The 20,000-nt window shown below is 42.2% G+C and overlaps 1 long non-coding RNA gene across 1 annotated transcript in view; it reads left to right on the top strand.

Moving 5' to 3' along the window:
* The window catches only part of LOC132404084 (uncharacterized), a 22,162-nt gene that overhangs the window by 963 nt on the left and 1,199 nt on the right, over positions 1-20,000 (top strand). The gene's annotated exons all lie outside the window — the stretch shown is intronic.

Raw genomic sequence — 20,000 nt, 5'->3', positions numbered from 1 at the left:
TCCCATATGGCCCACGGCCCTTTGGCTGTTTTCTGAGTCACACTCTCAGAACGCAGGAGGTGCTCAGCAGGTCAGGCAGCATCTACGGAAATGAGTCGACGTTTTAGGTCAAGACCCTTCTTTAGGACTGGAAAGGAAGGGGAGAGACACAGGAATAAAGAGGTGGGGGAGCTGGAAGGGAAGGAGAAAAGCTAGATTGCACTTTCTGATTGCTTTCCATTAACTTGAGCTGCAGACACACCATGTCGTCTAGGTTGCACTGTTCCCCATAACAAGAAGAAGAAATAGTTTGCTGCATTCATGGTCATGGAAAAGAGCAGCACAGAAACAGCCCATCTCATCCATGCCAAACCATTTAAGCCGCCTACTTTCACAGACCTGCATGGGGACCACGTCCCTCCATACCCTTACCATCCATGGACCTATCCAAACTGCTCTTAAATGGTAAAATTGAGTTTGCCATGCACCACTTGCACTGTCAGCTCATTCCACACTCTCACCACCCTCTGAGTGAAGAAGTTTCCCCTCCTGTTCCCCTCAAACTTTTCACCTTTCACCCTTAACCCATGACCTCTGGTTGTCGTCCCACCCAACCTCAGTGGAAAAAGCCTGCTTGCATTTATCCTGCCTACACCCCCTCACAATTTTGTACACCTCTATCAAATCTCCTCTCAATCTTCTACATTCTAGGGAACAAAGTCCTAACCTATTCAACCTTTCCTTATAACTCAGGTCCTCCGGCCCTTGTAAAGTTTCTCTGTACTGTTTCAACATTAGTGACGTGGTAAATGTTGGCAGTTCTCTGAAGAAACCTCAGCATTGATACAATCTAGGCAGGGGTATGACATTATAGTTCTAAAATCACTGTCCAAGGGTTCAGCCCATTGTCTTCTCACCTCTCCCTAATGTAGTTACCTTTATAACCACAGATTCAGAATCACCTAGTTCAGTTGTCTGATTTCACAGTCACCAGGTGCACACATGAAGGTGGCCTCTTTTCCCATCATGCCATGCATGCAGAGAGTTACTCAGTGGCCACACAGCCATACTCCTTTCTCAAACCCCGAAACTTTACTTACTAGAAGGGCAACACACTTAGGAAGAAAAAGAACCATTGTAAATTACTCCTAGTCATGCAGCACCCTGACTTAGAATTTGCCCCAGTTTTAGTCATATCATCACACAGCACACAGACTGATACTTTTTTGCCCCACTTGTTCATTCTAATCCAAGTGCCTACCTGGGCTCATCCCATTGCTTATTTTTGATCCATATCCCTCGGAACCTTTCCGATCCACGTACCTGCCCCAAGCTGGGAAATGCCAAGATTTCAGCATAGAACTGCCAACAGTTAAATTAAATTAGTGAAGAAATGTCCGGTTTTCTGGCTCACCTCATTACTGGACTCTAGTGCTGGAGTTTGCTGGAATTCCCCAGGACTTAAGCTGGAAAATTCACTTGCAGAACCTGCGCCATGTTCCACCTGGGTTTGATACAGGATTCACAAGCTCGTTCCTTGCACCCTTCAAAACCGCCAACACCCCTTTCGCCAAAGGTTATAGGAAGGAGGCAGGAGTGAAGTTGAAAGGGATAATGAATCAGCAATGATAGATGGGCCGAATGTCTGAATTATTGGTTTGTTTTTCCATCTCTCTGCACATTGAGTGACTGACGGCTTTTTTTTTACAGAGGCACTAGCCTCGGTAGTGTTCAGGACATCTTCAAGGTGCGGTGCCTCAGAAAGGCGGCATCCATCATTAAAGACCTTCGCTGCCCTGGTCATACCCTCTTCTCATTGCTACCATCAGGGAGGAGGTACAGGAGCCTGAAGGCACACACTCAGTGATTCAGGAACAGCTTCTTCCCCTCTGCCATTGGTTTCTGAATGGACATGGAACCCATGAACAATACCTCACTACTTTTTTATTTCTACTTTTGCACAACTTACTTAATTTAACTATTTAATGTATATGTATTTACTGTAATTCATAGTTTTCTTTCTTTCTCTCTATCATCAAGTATTGCATTGTACTGCTGCCACAAAGTTAACAAATCTCACAACATATGCCAGTGATATTACACTTGATTCTGATTCTGAAATTGGTTCTTTGTTTGTGGTTGCCTGTTAGGAGACAAATCTCAGGGTTGTATAATGTATACATACTTCGGTCATAAATGTTCTTTGAACTCTGAACTATCTAAGAATCTTTTAAATTTCCCGAATATATCTGCCTCAACTGCCACCTCTGGCAATGCACTTCCCACTCTCTGTATATTTTAAAAAAACTATTTCTGACATGCCTCCTATACTTTCCAACGGCCACGCTAAAATTATGCCCTCTTGTTTCTATGCTGGGGAAAAGGTAGCGGTTCAATCTATCTTAGGTTGTTTTAGGTTTTCCAATCAAACTGAATTGCCGAGTCTGTTGCAGGAATATATGATCAGTGGCTGTGAGTGGGAGTGGACTGTTTTCTTTTGGAAGTCAGAATTTTCTTAACAAATACAGGCACCGCCAAATCAACAGTGAGGTACTATACACAGTGTTTAAAATATGCGCTTGATGTGTTAATAATTGATCAATGGTCATGAATATATGTAACAGATTTTGCTATTTTGTTACTCCAGACAGAAGCAACAATGTATGCTTAAAACAATAAACACAGTAACAACGTTTTTACAGAACTTGTTGGGAGCTATGACTCCAGAGCTTCAGGAGGCTTCAAGTTTACAGGATAATATGCTGTGTTGTTAAGAAAGCGGTTAGAATGTTATAAGTTAGCACCAGGAGATTTGAATACAATGCTTAATTTATAAAGGGCATTGATGAGATCACATCTAGAGAACAGTTTACAGTCCTGGTCTCCTCATTTAAAGGAGGTACAGTCAGTGACCACTTTATTCAGTACAGGAGGTACCACTAAGAGAAATTCTGAACGTTCCTGGTCTTCTGGTGCTGCAGCTCATTCACCTGAAGGTTCAACTTGCAGACCACCATTGTAACTGTTATGCTGAACATCCCAGGAGATCAGTGGTTGATGAGATACTCAAGCCACCCCATCTGGCACCAGCAATCATTCCATGGTCAAAGTCACCTAGATTGCATTCGTTCCCCCATTCTGACATTTGATTTGAAACCTTTCCAACCGTGTCTGCATGCTATTATGCATTGTGTTGCTGCCACATGATTGGCTGATTAGATACAGTGTTTATGTGAACAAACAGGTGTACGGGTGTACCCAATAAAGTATATGTTAGAAATAGAGATTTAGTAGGCTAATTTTAGGTTGCTTTATAAGAAAAAGTTAGCATGTAAAAGTAAGAAAAAGTAAACATGTGTCCATCAGATTTAGAAGAGGGAGAGCATTTGATCAAACTATATAAGACTCTGAGAGGTAGTAAGAATCTCCACAGAGTGGATACAGAGATGATGTTTTCTTTTGTAAAATCTAGATCTAAGGGTCACTATTAAATAATAAGGGGTCACCACTGAAAATAGAGATAGAGTGAATCATTTTCCTCTTGAGGATTGTAGGTCTTAGAATAATAGATACTTGATAAACATGGGGGTGAGAAGTTATGCAGGGTAATCAGGAATATAAAGTTGAGTTACAGCAAAAAAAGACCACAATCTTAATGAAAGGCAGAGCAGACTAGGAGGGCCAAATGGCCTACTTGTGCTCTTTATTCATATTTTTGCATTGATATATGTGAAACTCCGAGCATAAGGGAGACTGGCTAGGGAGTGTCAACTCTCCTGGGTACGATGATATGGGTGAAGGTCTCAAAGAGCAGATGGTTTGTGGGGGTGGCAACAATGGAAGGTGACGCTGTGAACATGTGGTCAGATGTATGAAATCAAGAATGTGAATATATGGAGAGTTAGCAATGAAGAGGGTGGAAAGTAAGTAGGACTGACATCAACATTGGTAATAATCTTGCTTGATTACATTAGCTGGGAGGAAATTTCAGCTCAAGCAATGCAGGTTGCGGGTGGCCAGATATAACAATGCAGGAGGAGAAATATCTTCGCTGCGTTCTCAGAACAATTCAAGGCAAACATTAATATGCTTGGTCAGTGTTAGGGTGTACTCTGAATTTAGGTTATATAGCAAAATATTATCTTCATCAGCCAATCTTTAGACCTGACTGTGGAATGTAGATTAGATTTAAAATGCAGCCCTGGACAGTAGCTTCCTCAAGCTGTGGACACTAGTTAACTGAAAACCAGACAAAACTGATTAATGTTCATTTTGGGTGCGAAGAAAGAAAAATTATATGTAATTCAAAGGAAGCATTGTATGTTTGTAGATATGTTGTAACTATAGAAATGTCCTTCACTCTTTAACATATAAAATGTCATGTAATACTAGGGCATGAGGCCTCTTCCTCCAAGAGAGTCTCATTATGCTGCCTGCTGCTCACTTTTGTTAATAAAACACTTCAATATTCAGTATCTCTCCAGAGTCTTTGTTCATGTTACAACAGTCAGCACTGCCAAACCACTAGAACAAATCAAGGAAAGCGTATACTGATGAAAATGTAATTGTAAAGCATTTATGGTAAATACCATTGGCTTATCATTCTCAGCCTGATCAAATGTTGCAGCTAATTATGTTGACCTAGATTTTTTTCTGCAGTCTATGTGCAAACAAATAATATGACTTTTTTGAAAAAGACACTGGCATGAACGTGAGCTTTGTGCATTAATACAATAGTCTCAAATCTCCCCAGTCTTTCACATCCATCCATCAAACACTGTGGTGGACAACAGGGACTTTTGTAACACAATGGGCATATGTCCAGAAGCAGCAGAAAAACGAGTTACTTTCTGGTTTGTTTAGTGATCATTTTGACCATTGACGAAAGTCCTATACTGCCAGCAAAGTGCTCCATTCTTTCTGCTGCTCGTACAACATCTTTATGGCCAACTGCTCATACACGTATTGGGCTTACGTAGTTGAATGATTATTAAATTAGTACTTAATTCAGCAAGGAACGATACTTCTGTGACTTCAGCATTCTCAAATGCATGGTAATATAGTGGTGAACACAATGCTTTACAGTACCAGTTGACACTGTCTGCTGCTGTCCGTAAGGAGCTCGTAGGTGAACGTGTGGGTTTCCTCCGGGTGCTCCGGTTTCCTCCCATGGTCCAGGAACCCAACGGTTGGTAGGTTAATTAGTCATTGCAAATTTGTCTCCACCAAACTGGAGGATTATTGGCGGATTTCTGGTTGGCACAGCTCAAAGGGCCAGAACAGCCTATTCTGTGCTGTATCTCAACAATGAAAGAGTTCAGGGTAACTTATGCTCATGTCCGTTAGTCTTGATAGACCATGGATTTGCACCTTGGAAAGTTTCCAGGGCGCAAGCCTGGGCAAGTTTTTTTTTAATGCTCATATGCACTCAGTGGCCACTTGATAAGGTGTACTTGTACACCTGCTTATTACTACAGGTATCTAATCAGCCAATCATGCGGCAGCAACTCCATGCATAAAAGCAGGCAGACATGGTCAGGAAGTTCAGTTGTTGTTCGGACCAAATGTCAGGATGGGGAAGAAATGTGATCTGAAGTTTCTTTTATTGTGGAATAATTGTTGGTGTCAGCTCTTATTCAATTTAGTTAGTTGAAATTAAAACCATCTAGTTGCCATAGTGATCTTATTCCAATATTCCAGACCTCTGGGCACCACTCCAAGACCAATCTAACCCTTCCCCCCCACAGAGATGTCTATTTTTCTTCCATTCATGGGGCTATCTAAGAGTCTCTTAAATGTCCCTAATGCACCTGCCTCTACCAGATGTCCCTAATGTATCTGAGGCTGTTGTTATGGCACCACTCAGCCAAATTTTCAGTCCCCCTCCTGTGTGCTGCAGCCTTGTGGTGCGCCTGTGCTGATGGAGGTTGTGGAGGAGATGTCGTTGCCAATCTGAACTGACTGGGGGGGGGGTCTGCAAATAAGGAAATCCACGATCCAATTGCACAAAGAGGTACTGAGGCCATGTTCCTGTAAGAGTAAAAGTCAAGGCTAACAAGAACAGAGAAGCCAGGATGTTGAAGACTGAATAAAAACAAAAGAAAGAAGCCTATGATAGGAACAACAAGGTGGGGCTGCTGAGAGTATAAAGACCCATCATCATAAACGTTGTATGACGTGGGCATTCATGGTCTTGACCATGATTGTTCCTGTCAAATTTTTCTACAGAAGTGGTTTGCCATTGCCTTCGTCCGGACAGTGCCTTTACAAGATGGGTGACCCCAGCATTATCAATACTCTTCAGTCAATTGCCTGGCATCAGTGGTCACACAACCAGGAATTGTGAAATGCACCGGCTGCTCGTACGACCATCCACCAACGCCTGATCAGGGTCACATTGAGCCATGGGCCAAACTGGTGCTCCACCTTGCCCAAGAGAGACTTGCATGCTGGCAGAGGGAAGAAGTGCCTTATATCTCCTTTGATAGAGATGAATCTCCACCCCGCCACTCAACATAATCTATGTCCTCAAAAATATCCCAGGACCTACCTGACTCTGGGTCCCTCAACAACCAGCTCCCGCAATCTGCGGCCGGACTGATGTCCTTCACTCACAGAGGATTGTTGGATCCTGAAGTTAAATGACAAGAAACACAACAATTCTTCACCCCAATCCAACAGGATAAAAGATCTTTGTTCAAGTTCAACCACATAGCCCTGTTCCACCACAAACACCATGAATCTTACACCAGATACCACAAAGTTCAAGCAACGTTTACTATCAAAGCACATCCAGCGTACGCAATACAACCCTAAGATTCGTCTCCTTGCAGGCAGCCACAAAACAAAGAAACCTCAAAGGAACCCACCAAAAAAAAACCCCCATCAAATACCCAGTGCACAGAGAGGGAGAAAAAAACAACAAATTGTGTAAACAGCAAAAAGCTAGCAAATAGCTTCAGAACGAGTTTTAAGAAAGACTTGAAGCCAGTCTGAGATGCCAAAGTACTGAGTTGTGGACTGTAGCTTTTGATGGGTTGCAGATCAAGGTCTCTTTGGGGGATTTTGCTATCGGTTGTATGATGGTGGGGGGGGGGAGGTTGGGGAGAGGAAGGGTTCAGTGTGTTTGCTGGCTCAGAGTTTTACGAAAGGCACAAAACCAGGTTTCACTGCAGCTGGTGCCCTCACGAAAATGGCCCAGGGGCTGTTTCCACATGCCTCTCCTGACGTGGCACAGCTTCTAGGCTGCAGTTTACTTCAAGTGTGATGACACAACTCCCCACGGCCAGCAGAGAGACAAAGACTTGCAGATGGAAAAGCAATCCTCCAGATACTCTGCTACAAGAGCACCTTGGGAGCAGCATGTTAATCAGTCAAAAGTGATGGGTAATCAGGGAGAGAAGCAAATGAGGACAATGGTGATGTGAAGGACTTGAATCTAATTATCACTACGTATGGAAATTCTATTTGATGTACTGTTGTATCCTCCTTTTAGTGAGTTTGGATCCCCCTGACCAAGATATGCCGTTCGGTTAGATTTTGACTAATCTGTGACAATTTACCTGTTTTTTGTCCCATATTCCTCAATCTTCAAAGGAGGGGGAGAGAGAGCCTGTCTGAGACACCAGCGTGCTGGGTTCTGGACTGTGGTTTACGATGGGCTCTGGATCAAAGTCCCTTGGTGGCTTTTGCTACTGCTTGCATGGTGGGGAGGGGGAGTGGGTGGGAGTTCAGTGTTTCTGCTGGCACAAGTGGGGGGAGGGTTGATGCTTCTGCTGTTGCAGAATGTGGGGAAGATGGGTTTCAGAGTTCGGATGCTTCGATCATTCCTGTTTCTTGTTTCGAGGATGCCTGTGAAGCATAAGAATTTCGGGTTGTATACTTTATTCATTCTCTGATATTAAATTAAACCATTTGGTAGCATTAATTAAGCTGACTTAAATAATGGGAAGCTCTCCTAAGATAATAATGTCTGCCTTCCGGTGATAAATTTACTAATAAACTTATGAAAAGTCTAAAGGCTGAATGCCTCCCTCCCAACACTCTTAAACACAGCCTTAAACCTCTACATTCTAGATTATCCTAAGACAGACCATCAGAGCAGACTTGATGCACTGAATGGCATAATTCAGATAGTTTTATGGTCTTATTACTGAATTGAAATAGAGTTTAAGGAACTCACAAATCAGATATATTCACTTCTAACACACAGAAAACTCTGGAGGAATTCAGCGGGTCAGGAAGCATCTATGGAAATGAATAAACAGTTGACATTTTGGGCTGAGACCCTTCTTCGGGACCCTTGTAGGTAGATTAGTAATCATAGGACACAGGTCCAAATAAATTTGCGGAGAGCCTCATTGAGAAGACAAGGAGAATAACTCTATATGAGCAGTTATGATCCAAAGTGGAACACTTGAAAAAACAGTGGAATCAGATTCAAGACAAGGGCAGAAGCTCAGTGAAAAGCTCCTGGACTCAGTGGATGATAGTTTCAATAGGTGAGTTGTAGTTGTTCCTGCTATGCTGTATGGTATTCTTCTTTCCAAAAATACCACACGTTCTCATAACTTGTAAAGATGATTTGTGATCAGTATAACTCTGTGATTTGGCTCAGAGTATAATAGGTAATCTTGAATTGTACTAATGCTTAGAACTATTTGAAAAGCTTTTACTCTGTCCTGTCTACATTTAAATGTTTGTAGAACCTGTGAAAGGGAAGGGGGCAGAAGCCATAAATTGGCAAAAAGAAGGCTGACGAAAATAGACACTGGCTTCTTCCCCCCTTACTTTCCAGTACAGATGAAGGGTCTCAGCCAAAATAGCTACTGTTTATATCCCATCATAGGTGCTGCCTGACTTGCTGAGTTCCTCCAACGTTTTGTGTGCATTACTCAACATTTCCAGCATCTGCACTCTCTCTTGTGTCCTGTGTAAATGCTTGTTGCTATTTAGGACAATTTTCCACAAGTGCAGCAATGGAAACTGCGAGCAGTTTCAAACTCCTGGGATTGCGTACCTCACACAACCTCTCGTGGCCCTAGAACACACCCTCTGCAGTCAGGAAAGCTCACTGTTGCCTCTGCTTTCTGAGGAGGCTGAAGAGAGCTGGACTATGCATATCGATACTGGCGACCTTCTACAAATGTGCAGCTGAAACCGTCCTAACATGCTGCATCTCTGTGTGGTGTGGAAGCAACACTGTGGCGGTCAGGAAGGGTCTACAACGAGTAGTTAAAACTGCCCAGTGCATCCCTGGCACCATCCTACCCACCATCAGGGACATATATACAGAAAGGTGCTGGAAAAAGGCCAGCAATATCATTAAAGATCCCACCTACCCTACTCATGGACTGGTTGTCCCACACCCCTCAGGAAGGAGGCTACGTAGCATCCACACCAGGACTACCAGACACAGAAACAGTTACTTCCCCCAGGCCGTCAGGCTGATCAATTGCTCCACCCCACCCCACCCCACCGCCCAAGGTTTCATAAGCCAAGAAGAGTTCCTCTTGCCAAGAGTCGCGTTGTGACCTGATCACCTCCTGTCAGAGTCACCTAACGTTCAGATGCTCCAGCACCTAATGTCACTTTATGTTCGTACAACCAGTCTGTGTATATAAGCTAATCTCAAGTAGATAAGGCCACACTCAACAGCTAATTCTACATTGTAGTTTATAACAGAAGATTGGTTGCGTATTTTGAAGTTGGTAAACTCTTCTTCGATTTGTGCCAATCACTCTTTAATTCAATTTAAAATTGTTCATCGTTACTATTTGACAAAGGAGAGACTGTCTAAAATGCTTCCTAATGTTGATAGTCAGTGTGACAGATGTAAAACCGAGACAGCCACATTGACACATATGTTTTGGTTGTGTTCTGTACTGAAAAATTTTTGGAAGTCTATTTTCTCTACAATTTATAAAGTTTTAAAAATTAATTTACAACCTAATAAACATGCTATTCCCTGTACAATGACAAAACACTATCTGCCAATCTTTTAATAATAGACACGCTAAAATGGTAAAATACTGTAATTCTGTCCAAAGTAGTTCTGTTACTGCGGAATGGATATTGCTATTCTTTGAAAAGTTCAGAGGTTTAAAATTCAAAGTAAATTTATGTCACCATGAACAACTCTGAGATTTATTGTTTTGTGTGCAAACCCAGCAAATCCTTAGAATAATAACAATACCAGAATCAATGAAAGACCACCCGACATGGGTGTTCAAACAGTGTGCAGGAGACAACAGACTGTGAAAATACAAAAGGAAGAAATAACAATGAATAAATAATAAATAAATAAATATCAAGAACATGAGGTGAAGAGTCCTTGAAAGTGAGTCCATTGGCTGTGGGGACATTTCAATGATGGTTCAAGTGAAGTTGAGTGAAGTTATCCCCTTTGGTTCAAGAACCTGATGGTTGAGGGGTAATATCTGTACCTGACCTGGTGGAGGAAAGCTTAAAGAAGAAAGGTGAACCTAAAACAGCAAAATCAGATTAACCTATTAATCTATGAGTGGGGATTATAATCTACATCCCCATTCATTCTGTCATTGTCTTTCATTAATGTGGCAAATTTACAATTAAAAGTAAATGAAGCCGTTTCTCCAGCACTATTCCCATTTTGATAAACTTCTATCATCCTTGAGTTACTCATCTCTAAAACTGCACTGTAATAATATACCCAATCTAAAATATTTCTGCGCTCAATGTATATCGTTAACTTCAGAGCTTCAGCATCAATCCATTGAATTAATTCAAAGTAATAAGACATACAAGAATTATCTTGGGTATGAAAGAGTTAACGTGTGAGGAGCGTTTGATGGCTCTGGGCCTGTACTCACTGGAGTTTACAAAAATGAATGGAATCTACCGAATATCGAAAGGCCTGGATAGAGCGGATGTGGAGAGGATGATTCCGATAGTGGAAGAGCCTAGGACCAGAGCACACAGCCTCAGAATTGTTGGACATCACTTTAGAGTAGATGACGGAGGATTTTCTTCAGCCAGAGTGTGGTGAATCTGTGGAATTTGCCACAGATGGTAGTGGAGGTGAAGTCACTGGGTGTTTTTAAAATAGAGGTATTTAATTAGTAAGGGCATCAAAGATTATGGGGATAAGACAAGAGGATGGGGTTAAAAGGGAAAATAAATCAACCATAATTGGATGGCAGAACAGACTCGATGGGCCGAACAGCCTAATTCTGCTCCTGTATCTTAAAGTCTTATGGTAAGCTGCCCTTTCACTTCACTCTGTCCATTCCTGCCCCTGGTTCACCCTCCACATTCCACCGGGCCTTTCACTGTTCACCCCTTCTGGTCTGCCCGGTCTGCACTCCGTCTGCCGATCCGCTCCGGGTCATCCTTCCACCTGCCGCCTCTGCTCCCTCAGAGTTCTCACTCCGCAACGCCTTCAAGCCAATTCTCTCACTTTTGGCCCACCCTGGTGCACCTCTGCACATTTTGCATTCTACTTCCAGGCACCCTACTCTATTGTGCGTCCCTATTACTACTCTGCCTTCCGTGCTTAGTTCAAAGGCAAGGTCAAGTTTACTGTCATATACACAGGCAGCAGCATCACACACTCCATAGAAGCACTCCTGGTCCTGGCGCACCTTCCGTGGCCCACTTGAACTCCTCAATCACGCCCTGCTGATTCACACTTGAAGGAATAGGAAACTTCTTTAGATTAGTAATATCTAAATTAGTCAGTTCAATAAAAAAAACATTTGGAAAGGATCTGACGGCAGTTTTTATGCCCTACTAGGGCCATGAATATATAGATTAAGAGACAGTACATAATCGAAAATGCAAGTGGTGCTGGAAATCTTGAGCAACACACAAAGCGTTGGAGAAACTCAGGAGGTCAGGCAGCGTCCATGGAGAACAAACAGTTAATGTTTCATCAGGACTTGAAGGATCCCGACTCGCACCGTCGTCTGTTCACCTCCCACCGTAGATGCTGCCTGACTTGTCGAGTTCCTCCGGCATTTTGTGTGAGTGGCTGCAGAATATATTAACGTTTCGGCACAGCATTGTGGGCCGAAGGGCCTGTATTGCGCTGTAGGTTTTCTATGTTTCTATGTTTGTAAACCACATCGTCACGTAGCTCGCTTAGCTCTGTTACGAGATGTAAACAGCATGTAGGTTTGCAATGACTTTGTATTTTAGTATTTATACATTTTACAGAAAAGTATATATTTCCAGTGATGAGTGAAGAGGGGCAGCTCTGGAGAAGCCCGCCTATTTGTTTTTTTTTTAATTAGAGTATTGCCTTGTTAATTGCAAATCATTACGGGCACACGGATGAACGGAGAACGCAACTGCTGACCCTTGTCAGTACTCCTTCGTTGGACTGATTACACGCCACAGATGTCAGTTCATCTTCTCCCTTCAAAGCGCAGCATCACGCACCCATGAACAAGACAGTCCCAGCTCGTCTGATTCTGCCCTCTTTCCAGGCTTAACCCGCCCCCCCCCCGAGTGCTCCCTGTTTTTTCTCTTGTTGCAGCACTTTGCGCCGTAGTTGACCAGTTCACAGTTTGAATTTCTAAGTTTGAATGAAATAATAAAGCCACCAGTTTCTCACCATTCAAAGATTTTTTTCCCCATTTTACCTTCTCACCTCAGTGAGTATATTCAATTACATTTTGCCCTCAACTAAATGGTTCTGCAGTGGCACATGTAACTCATTTACAGTTCCTGCTCCAGTGATCACTAATTAGTGTTGAAAGCCACTGTTCCGAGAATATTGAGAATGATTCACAGCTGAGATTGAGTGTAAACCATTTTTAACTTGACTGTGTAGTAAACTGACAGCTGTTGATTTTCAGTATATATCTGCAGATACTAATCAAAGTTAGATAGGATTGATAGAAACAGCCTCATTTCAAATCCAATAGAAATAATTTCTTCCTCGGACATGCTTAAAGTTATTTTCAGTCTCTGAAGCAGGACAGTCGCTTCTCATACAGGACTGCCTGCTCTGGGTGAGGTGCCCTTGCTCATAAAGTGGTAGACACATTTAATGAAACTTGGGAGACGGCTTACTCTGCCTGTGATTAACAGTATTCACTAGTTGCAAAGCTGGGGATTACTGTAATTTTATGAGAAGTCTGTTAACTGTGGGGATGACATGCATTTTCCAATTTTTCTATAAAAATGGAATTTTAATTCTACTTGGAATGCATTGAACTTCATGGATTATTTTGATCATTATAGATATTTACATTATTAGCTTTCAATTCTTCAAGTACAGCGTATCACAGGATATAATTATTTTACATTTTATTGATTATATTGTATATAATATATTAATACTTACTAATACTTATAAATACTTATACTCATTTATTAATACATATGTAATATTTATTTTATATATTATTTATTATATCTTAATTATTTTATATAAGTATAAAATAAATGAACAAGCTTTTCCAACATTACTTCCCTTCTTTTACACCTGCCTTATCAGTGGAAAAGACTGTTTCCTTTGAGAATATTGATGAAAAGCATCCATTTAGGACCTCACCTAAACATTCTGGTTCCTAAAAGACCATAAGACATAGGAACAGAATTAGGCCATTCAGTCCATCGAGTTTGCTCCACCATTCCATCATGGCCAATTTATTATTCTCCCACCTTCTCCTTGTAATCTTTAACACCTTTACTAATTAAGAACCTATCACCCCTGGCTTCAAATAAACCCAATGACTTGGCTTCGCAGCCGTGTGCGGCAATGAATTCCACAATTCACCACCCTCTGGCTAAAGAAATGCCTCCTCATCTCTGCTCTAAAGGGACATCCCTCTATTCCAAGGCAAAGCCCTCTGGTCCTAGACTGACTCACAATAGGAAACATCCTCTGCACATCCACTCTATCTAGACCTTTCAATAATCAATAATCAATGTGATACCCCTCTTATTTTTCTAGATTCTTTCATGAGAGATTTTCCCTGCTGTCCCTAGTTGACCTTAATGGCTGGGGTCACCCGTCTTGTAAAGACACTGCCCAGAGGAAGACAATGGCAAACCACTTCTGTAGAAAAATTTTCCAAGAACAATCATGGCCATGGATAAGACCATGATCACCTATATCATTCGATAAGGCACATAATGATGATGAAGATGATGCTGAGTTCAGTGATTAGATATAACAGCAGACTGGGTTTGTGGAATGAGCAGCATGAGGGTAGGAGATAATCCCTGGCTGGTGTGTTGGATGTGCAATTGGATGGTGTTGGGGGATCTCAGTACGCATCTGAGCTGGGGAACCTGAGAAATGTTAAATATGTGATCAGGCTAGAGCAGATGAGTTTCTAAGCATAGTGCAGAGATTATAATGACATCAACAGGGAGGAGTTAATGGACTGAATGGCATCCTTCCAGTAAGGTGGGTTGCAGCAGCCTCTCCGGGTCCAAACAAAGATGTAGTTTTTAATGATAGCATGACATCGCTGAGTATTAAGAAATTCAAGTACAGCAAATTTACCCCACTAGCAAGTTGCTGGATAGTGGTGGAGCTGGACTTGTTGTGTACTTATTGTGTGGTTGCTTTAGCAAACCAGGGCAGAGGGCTTCAGAAGCATAGCATGATCCAACAAATGGTTAAAATAGTTGTCTTGGATGTTTTCTTGAGACTGCAAGACCCTGTTGGACAGTGGTAATTTAGGAGAGTGCACGTCTGGTTCACTGGTTCTTTGGTGAGACTGATGGCAGGGAGGCTGCATGGCCTTGGTTGTTCTGTGGACTGGGCCCTCATGCCACCGGGTTGCCTGTTCCAGTTGCCCGGTTGAGGTCATGCCAGAGGAGGTGTGGCACAGTGGGTATCTATGTTGGGTTGGATGTTCCTGTCAGTGCTGCCTTCCAATGTTCTCTTGTTGGAAAGTGAGTTAGATTGCATTTGTTCATGGCTGCGCTAGCGCTTGATAAGGAACTGCTGTGTACTTCTTGTTGCAGAAACGTGGTTCCAGGACAATATCACCATTCACCGTCTACCTACAGAACATGACACTTGGGGCCTTGAGCTATGTTATTTTTTGTGTGATGTATCATAATTATGTGTGCTTTGTGCTGTGTGTGTCTGTTGGTTTTGCACAAATCTGCTCAAACTTCTAATGCTTTCTTCATAATTGAGTCAATATGTTGGGTCTAGAATGGACCTTCAAAGATGCTGATGTCCAGGACCTTAAAGCTGCTCACCCTTTCCACTTCTGATCCCTCAATGAGGACTGGTGTGTGTTCCCTCGACTTCCCCTTCCTGAAGTCTACAATCAATTCCCTGGTCTTACTGATGTTGAGAGCAAGGTTGTTGTTGTGACACCACTCGACCAGCTGACCTAGCTCCAGAACCCCTCCTCGTCACTATCTAAATTTTTGCCAGCAACAGTCAAATGATAGATGCCATTTGAGCTGTGCCTAGCCACAGAGTTGAGGTGTAGAGAGAATAGAGTAGTGGGCACTTACTGAGGTGCACCAGTGAGGAGGAGATGTTATTTTCAATCCGCACAGACTGTGGTCTCCCAGTGAGAAAGTCAAGATCCAGTTGCAGAGGGAGGTACAGAGGCCCAGGTTTTGGAGCTTGTTGATTGGAACCAAGGGTATGATTGTGCTGAACGATAAGCTGTAGTCAATGAACAGAAGCCTGACGTAGGTGTTACTATTGTCCAGACGATTCAAGGCTGAGTGGAGAGACAGTGAGATTGCATCCACTGTACACGTATTGCAGCAATAGGTAGATTGTAATGGCTCCAGGTTCTTGATTAGGCAGGAGTTGATTCTGGCCATGACCAACCTTTCAAAGGATGTCATCTCAGTAGATGTGAATGCCACTGGGTAACAGTTGTTGAGGCAGCTCACCCTTCTCTTCTTGGGCACCCTTTTGAAACAGATGGGCCCCTCCGACTGCAGCAGTGAGAGAGTGAAGATGTCCTGGAGCACTCCCACAAGGTAGTTGGGGCAGGCTTTCGAAGCCCTACCAAGAGCAACATCAGGGCCTGACACCTTGCAGATGAAAGACATGCTGATGTTGGCTTCTGAGACGGATATCATAGGGTCACTGGATGCTGCAGGGATTCGCATAGGTGTGGTTCTGTTCTCCCTGTCAAAGTGTGAATAAGAGGCATTAAGCTCATCCAAGAGTGAAGCATCACAGTCATTCATGATGTAAGGTTTCATCTTGCAGGCAGTACTGGCCTGCAAACCCTACCAGAGCCGATGTGCATCTGATTTTGTCTCTAATCTCAATCAAAATTGGTTTTTTGCTCTCAAAATGGCCTTCAGTAGATGGTCGTTGGACTTCTTGTATAGATCTGGATCACTGGTCTTGAACGCCACAGATCTGGCCCTCAGCGGGCTATGAATCTCCTGGCTCATCCACCATTTTTGGTTTGGGCATGTCTGGTATGTTCTTAGGTACACACTCATCCACACAGATCATGATGAAGTCAGTGACAACTGTGACATATTCATTTTGATTCAAAGATGAACGCCTGAATGTTGTCCAGTGCACCAACTCAAAGCAGTCCTGTAGGTGCTCCTCTGCATCTCGTGACCATACAGTACCTTCTTGGGATTCACCACTGGTGCTCTGGTCTTTAACCTCTGCCTATGCACCAGGAGTAGAAGTATAACTAGATGATCGGATATTCCAGCACGTGGGTGCGGTTTGGCACGGTGAGCATTCTTGATGGTGGTGTAACAGTGGTCAAGTGAGTTGGCTCCTCTGATTCCACAGGTGATATGTTGGTGGTAGTTGTTCAGTGACTAACTCAAGCTGGCCTGGTTGAAATCCTGCACAATGATGAGGAAAGCATAAGAGTGCGCTGTTCCGTGCCTGCCGATTACAGAGCTCAGCTCCTCCAGGTCCTGCGTGACATTGGCCTGAGGCAGAATGTACACTGTTACCAGGGTAATGGGGGGAAAACTCCCTCGGCAGATAAAATAGATGACCATTGACTACCAGAGGTTCCAGGTTAGGTGAGCAGTACTGAGACTGAACTGCTACGTCTGTACACTATCATGAGTTTATTATAGAGCACACTCCACCTGCTCTGCCTTTAAAACACTGAGCACTGCCTTTGCGGAGAATGATGAAGCCATCGAGCTGCAGCGCTGCATTCAACTAGGCAGGGCATAGCCATGTTTTCTTGAAGCAAAGTATACAGCAGTTCCTGATGCCCCTCTGATACAGTAATGTTGCACCTTGATTTTAGACTTCAGAGAGTTCACATTTGCCAGCAGGATAGTTGGGACTAAGGGTCTAAAGCTTCAGCATTTCAATCAACCCTGCAGATGAGCTCAATGTCTTAAAGGATGTTGTTTAGTGAAGTACCCATGGCTGTCACTGTGGATTTCAATTGTAGAAGTCTTGAGCAGGAAAATTTGATGACTCCCATGCAGGGTTGCCCCTTATCAGTGCTCTCTTTTCTGTGGGTCGAATAACAGTTAAACTTGAACCTGAAACACTTAGATCAGATCCCTCCAGCAAAAATGGCCCCTCAGAAACCACTGGAGTGGAGTAGGCAATGGCTGTTCTATTGTCCTGTTGCCTAATCTTCATGAAAGCCACTGCTTTGGTGAGAAGTGCTCACATTGTCCGTGCATCCCAAAAGCTCAAAAGAATGTTGCACAGTCAAGATTATTTAGGTCATCTGCAGTGCACAAGTGTAAAGGAGAATTGTAGTTGTATTGTGCACTGTGTGACTTCACTGCAAGGGTACTGTGCGTTGTACACATGGGCACCAGGGTCATATCCACAGACACATGCAGCAGCTGATTACTTATAACTTTAGGTATAATTCAGTTACAAATACAGTGGATTCTGGTTAATTGGGACACCTCGAGAACAGTACATTTTGGCCCAATTAAGCAACTGCCCCAATTAGCCAAAGTTGCATGGACATAGTTAAAAAGTATCAAAAATACAAACCGATTAACAAACTATTACATGAAATACAGAACAAATGAGAAAACTACCAATAGTACTACAGTACTATAAAACTGTGTATTAGTTTCTAATAGCTATCAACAAAGGAATTCATCCAGTGTATGTAATGGATAATATCTGGCACCTAGTGCAGATAGTGGAATGCCTTCATACAAAGCTCATATCTTCCAAATCTTCATTTTCATCGTAACTTTCAAGTTGATTGTCAATACCTGAAAATTCTTTGTGGTTCCTAAATTGTTGAAGCAGTGAACTCATTTCATTTTCACTCCTGGCTATTTCTGGCATCTCCAAGCCCGAATGCTTGAAACCGCAGTGAGCAAAACGGTTCTGAATTGTCTTATTACTGATGTCTCACCAACTATCAGTGAAAAAAAAATCACATTTTTTTTTAACACAAACACATGTAACTGATGTTATTTAAAAACTGTTCGCTCTAACAGCCACATAAATGCATGATGGGCACTCATTAGAACCTTTTCAGCAACAGTTTCCTGTCCCAATTAAGCAGCATAATGTCCCAAAAATAAACAAAGGGAATCCTGGAAATTTTCTCAATGAGTTTTTGTTCTTGAAGAGTTGTCCCAAATAAGCTGCTTTCCCGATTAACTAATGACACAATTAAACAGAATCCGCTGTATATGCCATAAGACAGAATTTCTCACTCCATACCTTAATTGTTAACATTAGAAGTCAATACTCCCTTAAGACAAAAAAAGCAATTGACAGATTCAAATAAATTTTTATCAAAAAGTCACAACCTTGACAATAAAGGAAGTATGGTGGTTAAAGACACAATGTATCAAATGTATCTCTGAATATTACTTAATAAAGGAAGTGTGGTGGTGAATGAGATGTATCAAATGTTTCTCCAAATGTTATCAATAAAGAAAGCATTGTAGTTAAAGACACAATGTATCAAATGTAGCTCTGAATATTATCAAGAAAGGAAGCGCGCTGCAGAAAGACACAATGTATCAAAGGCATCTCCAAATATTGTCCTCCCACGCTTCCTTCCATGTCCTTTCCATTATTATCAGATACCTACTGTATTAAATCATTGAAATATTTCCTTTCCCGTTTTTGGTAAATTATATTGATGTAGAAGCCTGTAATTATTAATGCCTTTGATAAAAAAATCTCTGTGTCATGTTAAAGATTGAATTTCTTACCTTGCCCAACAAATTGCAACATGCTTAGAAGTTTTACTAATCTGGAAAGAAGCAGCCAAGAATCAGAATCAAGGTTATTATCACTGGCATATTTATTTACCCAGATGCAGAGTGGAATAGCCACACTGCTCAGCAATCCCCCAATTTAATTCTAGCCTAACCAGTCACAGGACAATTTATAATGACCATCTAGACGACCAACCGGTACATCTTTAGAATGTGGGAGGAAACCAGAGCACCCAGAGGAAACCCATGTTGTCACAGTGAGAACGTACAAACTCCTTACAGGCTGAGACGGGAATTGAACCCGGATCGCTGGTATTGTAGAGTGTTGTGCTACAGTGCTATCTCTAGATATACTGTGAAGCATATTGTTTTGTGCCAGCAGTACAGTGTAAAGCATAAAAAGTAATATGAATTAGAATAAGAAATATATAAAAGTTTAAATTAATTATGTAGTGCAAAAGGAAAGCAAAAATAGTGAGGCTAAAAAATGTAAAAAGTTAGTTGGGTGATTTCCCTGTTCTTCCTCCTCCCAGCTCCTTCAAAAATATAATCACTGAAACCTGCTAAGTCTTTCCTGTTTCCTGTCAGCAACTTACAAAAACTGTTCTAGTCTAGAAGCATCAGCACCTCAATCATTAACACAGGTTTGTGTAGCACAGTAAGTTTCTCCTGACTCAGATATGGAATATTAAAATGTCAGTGTTCACGTGAATTTGCCACATAAATAGCTCACAATTCATTGATTCACTGCATTGTTCTGGAAATTATTTCACCAGTGGCAAAGAAAAATAATGATGCATGGAGAGATAGCTAGCACATCAGATGCTGGATATCTGAAATAAAACTAGTAAATGCTGGAAACCCTCAGCAGGGTTGGGCGGAAAAAA

Source organism: Hypanus sabinus, chromosome 13, assembly GCF_030144855.1.
Source record: "Hypanus sabinus isolate sHypSab1 chromosome 13, sHypSab1.hap1, whole genome shotgun sequence".
Classification (NCBI taxonomy): domain Eukaryota; kingdom Metazoa; phylum Chordata; class Chondrichthyes; order Myliobatiformes; family Dasyatidae; genus Hypanus; species Hypanus sabinus.
The sequence above is the reverse complement of the archived record's forward strand: the minus strand, read 5'-3'. Positions and strand labels throughout refer to the sequence as shown.